Below are 5174 nucleotides of genomic sequence, written 5' to 3'. Positions count from 1 at the left end.
CAGGTCGGGGCTGTGGTGGCTGGGAGCGGCCACTGCACTCCAGTCTGGGTGACAGAGTGAGACTCCAACTTTAATTAATTAATTAATTAATTAATTAATAAAAGGCAGATAAATTTGAGCCTACTCCAAGGGGTAGAGGAACCAAATCCCCCTCATATCTGTGCTCTACAGCCCTTTTTTTTTTTTTTTTCCTACTTTTGGCTTCTCAGTGGGTCTCAGGAAACCCTAGGGGACCAACAGGACAGGTGCAATTAGGCAAATTCCTCTTCTCACTGAAGGCTTCCAGGGACCAGCTCACCCTGCTCCAGAGGCAACCGCAGCTTCTGGCATCTGTGGACACACACACACACACACACACACACACACACACACACACACACACTGTGAGGAGTAAGAGGAAAGCTAAATGTGGTCATGCTCCCATCAGCAAGTACCCCAAAATTTCACATTCAGGGAGTGGATCCCTTCAAAGGAACCTTTTAGGGACACTTGTCCTCTCTGTCCTTGCTGAAAAAATATCCCTACTCCTCTTTGGCATTATCTTAAGGAGACAAATCTTTCATCTTTTCAAAACAATTTTTGAGTCAGAGTTTCACTCTGTCACCCAGGCTAAAGTGCAGTGGCACACTCATGGCTCACTGCAGCTCGCTCAGACCTCCTGGGTTTAGGCAATCCTTCCACCACAACCTCCCAAGTAGCTGGGACTTCGAACACATGCCACCAAACCCAGCTAATTTGGGTTTTTATTTCTGTAGAAATGAGATCTCACTATGTTGCCCAGGCTGGTCTTGAACACCTGGGTTCAAGCAACCCTCCCACCTCAGCCTCTCAAAGTGCTGATATTACAAGCATGAGCCACCATGCCCAGCTTCAAAACAATTACAAAAGACTCTAATGAAAATTAAGCTGTGTTTATCCCTCCAAATTCTCTCTAGGTCTATCCATGCACCTATATGGACTGCTGTTTTTGTAATCTGCTCTTGCTTTTTGTTTGTTTTTCAGCGATGAGGACTCGCTCTGTTGCCCAGGCTGGAGTGTAATGCGGGCAATCATAATTCTCCACAGCCTGGAACTCCTGACCTCAGGCGATCCTCCTGCATAGCTGGGATTCTGGTTTTGTGATCTGCTCTTTTAACTCACTATTGTGTTCCTCCTGTTAGAATAGCAGCTTGCTTTGCCATGCCTCTATGATTGGGCATGTGTGTTGTTTCAAATCTTTCACTATTATGTAGAGCTGCTGTGATCACCTTTTTCCAAATTTGTTTTTCCTTTTGGATTTCTTCCTTGGATTTTTTGTTTGTTTGTTTGTTTTTTGGGTTGTTGGTTTTTGATTTTGGGTTTTTTGTTGTTGTTGTTGTTGTTTTGAGTTGGAGTCTCACTCTGTTGCCCAGACTGGAGTGCAGTGGCCGCTCCCGGCCACCACAGCCTCACCTGCTGGGCTCCGGTGATCCTTCCGCCTCAGCCTTCCGAGTAGCCGGAATTACAGGCATGCGCTACCACGCCCGGGTGATTTTTTGATTTATTGTAGAGATGAGGTCTTGCTGCCCAGGCGGGTCTCGAACACGTGGGCTCAGGCAATCCACTCACCTCAGCCTCCCAAAGGCGCGGGATTACAGGCTGAGCCACCGAGCCCGGCTGGTTTTTGGGTTTTTTTGAGTCGGAGTCTTACTCTGTGGCCCAGGCTGGAGTGCAGTGGCACAGTCACTGCTCACCGCAGCCTGGACCTCCTGGGTTCAGGTGATCCTTTCACCTCAACTCCCAACTCCCAAGTAGCTGAGACTACAAACACATACCACCACGTCTGATTCATTTTTTTTTTTTTAATAGAGATGAGGTCTTGCTATGTTGCCCGGGCTAGTCTTGAACTCCTGAAATCAAGCAATCCTTTTGCCTTGACCTCCCAAAGTGCTGGGATTTTAGGCATGAGTCACTGTCCCTGGCCCTTTGGAATATTTTTATTGTGATTTTGCCAAATTGTTCTCTTCCAAAAATGAACAGATACACAGTACAACCAGAACTCTATAAAATGTGCCCTTTTATCAACGTTGCTGACAACGCTGGGTTTTATCATTGCTGTTTGGTTTTGTTGGTACGTCTCATTCATTGCTAGAGAGGAAAGGTCCCGTTCCCTGTGATGACAGTAGCCTGTATAAAGGAAAGGGTTGGAAGGCACATACCTCCTAAGAGGAGCCAGGAGACAGTATACAGGAGCCTTTTGTGAGCCCTAAATCTGTACTTTTTATTGGCCCTGACCTTTAGGTTAACTCTCTGTCACTTGAATGTTATTTGAGCAACTCTTGATATTAATCTTATATAGGTTTAATCTTATATAGGTTTTTTATTTGTGTATATAAGCTATTCATATATTTTGGCCATAGTTCAGCAGCGCTGTTTTACATCTATGTTTTCCCTTTCTGTCATTTTCCTTTTTATATGCTTATCATCGCACTTTCCCCCCCATATTTGGATAAATCTATCTGATCTCAGTTGATAAGCTCTATTTCATTAAAAATCACATTTATCCTTTCTTCACAGCAAATCAGTCATCTTGGAGAATGGATATGATCTTGGGAAGCAGATGAAAAAAATCAAGCAAGGTTTCCAGAAAACTGGAAGGCACACAATGAAGGTGATTCTGGCCTAGGACCCCCTAAAACATCAGGGAGATGAGGGGGCAGCTGTTAGGTTGATACATAGATGTCCAAACACAAATATTCACACGTCCACACATCAGTACAAGCACACACAAAACATATCCATGTCAGAAACTCAGAATGCCAGACAAATACATATCAGCATAAAAATATACAATGTGTACACACAAACACACAATATGTTGCGAACTTTACAGTTTATAAAATATCTTTTCATGTATTCTCTTCTTAGAACAACCTTGTGAAAAGAATATGTCTTAAAAGCCTGCACTCAGGGAGTGCTTACGTGAACCAAGCACTATGCTAAGTGCTTTAAATGCACTATCTCATTTAGACTGCACAATAGTCTGTGGTGTAAGTACTTACTTTAGTCCATGATACAGATGGGAACACCAAGGCTCAAAGCGGCGAGGTCATTTGCTCAAGTCACTCAGCTGGTGAGGAGACAGAAGTCCAGTTTCTGTTCCATTCCTCCGGCTGAACTCACACAGTTGCCACACATCATGTTCCATCTACAGGGGGAGCTCAAGCTATTTCTGAGAGTGCGCTGGGGAGAGGGGTCCTTATTTCCTTCAATCTTGGAATTTAGGAAAACAGGATTTGCGGGTCATTCTGTCATGTTTCCAGAGAATAAATGCCCGAGGCTGAAACAAGGCTGAAATGTTGTCCAGCATGGTCTATCATAAGATTATAACAGTATACAAAGAGAGGCCGGAAGAGGTGGCTCACGCCTGCAATGCCACAACTTTGGGAGGTCAAGTTGGGAGGATCACTTGAGGCCAGGCTGGGCAACACAGTGAGATTCTGTCTCACTGCCAGAAACCGTACATGATGAAATAGTGTCAGTCCTCACAGCCACCCTGAGATGAAATAATAAACCATGTCAAAGGTGAGAAGCTGGTGGCAGAGCAGGGGCTGGATCCCAGGTAGGTCTGGCTCCTTCCACTGTCAGCCTGTGGCAGTCAGGCTCAGTGGGCAGTGCTGGGCCAGAGTCCCACATGTTGCTCCAGGCGAGACCCCATACCCCCTCTGACCCAGAATCAAAGCCTTCCTGTGGTCTGTGAAATTGGGAGCCCTGAGGCCTGTGGTTGGGGACAGGATGCCAAGTGTGCCAGCCAGCACTGGGGCTCACAGAAAGCAATGACGTCTTTAATTATGATGGCGTGTCTCGCCCCAGCTGCTCTGGGGAACACTTGCTCACCCCTGGGTCTATGCCCAAGGGCATTTCTCCAGTTTCTGGAGGGTCTCCCAATCTGAGTGGCTGTGTGGATCCCTTCCCCCCAGCTAGCAAGAGTCCAGCTCTCCAAGGGGGCCAGAAAGCCCTCAGCTCTCCTCTGGCACATCTTGGTCCTCAACCCAAAAAGCAGCACCTGCAGCATTAGCCCTGAGCTGGGCCAGACACTAGCTCATCTCAGACGCAGGGCAATTTTTAGGAATTCTCAGACTGTACCTCTCACTCCCTCAGCAGCCTTGGTCTGAGGCCCCTCTTCCCTCAACACCCTCCCCAGAAACTTTCCTGGATTCCAAGTCTGCCCCTCACCAAAGAGGCCCTAGCCCACTATTCCCTGGGAGCCCCACTCGCTTGGGGTCACTTGGGGTACATGCATGCAGGACTTATTGGCCCTTAATCCTTGGCCCTGCCCTCAGCTTCCTTCCCTGAGACTGGCCCTCACTTTCTTTTCATGGCTGCTCTCATTGTGGTTCACTGCCAACAGCAGCTCTGCAGGGAGGTCCAGAGACGAGGTTGAGCACACCCTTAGCATCCCAAGCCTCATTCTCCCTTCCAGACCATGTCCTCTCCCATTCCCAAGGAAACACGGAGTGTCAACTCCGGATGTCTCTTTCCTCCCGTCGGGTCCCCCACAGTGCTCAGCCACACCTGGGCTCTTGCCATGAACCAATGCCCGCAGATATCTACTATGGGCTTTAGGCCCTGGCCCAACAACCCAAGGCAAGCCCCCCACGCTTAGGTTTTCCTGCAACCCTGGGCCACTGAACCCAGGGAGTTGTGGTAGCAGACAGAGATGATAGTGTTTCCTTTTTATTTGGCTGTTCCTGACCGCCTCTCCGGGATCAGACTTGGGAAGGGGACTTGACACTGTGCCATCAGACCACACCAGGTGCCCACCCACATTCCCACACCCAAGCCCTTCGGTCCAAAAACCCGCACTCTCCTACAAAGCAACGAGAAAAAATGGGACTCAGAGACACGGGAATGCAAAGGCCCCTTTCCAAGATGAGTTCAAGTCCACACATAAGCGCCAAGCAGGATCCTGCTCCTTCTCAGAGCCGCCACCCCAGTCTGGGATGTGGAGGGTGGAGTCCAGTCCCCAGAGCTCCTTCCTGCCAGCAAGACCGCCTCCTTTCGCCCCGGGTCTCAGCCCGTCCAGCTTTTGCTCTGTCCAGGGCGTTTCTGCAGCCTTCCCTCTGGTAGTCATTCTGCCAGGCCGGCCTCCCTCCAGGTCTGCCTGCGCGCTCGGGGGCCGGGTCAGGAGTGCTGGTAGCCCATCCCGGGGCTCG

Source organism: Carlito syrichta, unplaced genomic scaffold (assembly GCF_000164805.1).
Source record: "Carlito syrichta isolate Samal-C Ts95f unplaced genomic scaffold, Tarsius_syrichta-2.0.1 Scaffold302085, whole genome shotgun sequence".
Taxonomy (NCBI): domain Eukaryota; kingdom Metazoa; phylum Chordata; class Mammalia; order Primates; family Tarsiidae; genus Carlito; species Carlito syrichta.
Note: the sequence above shows the minus strand (reverse complement) of the source record.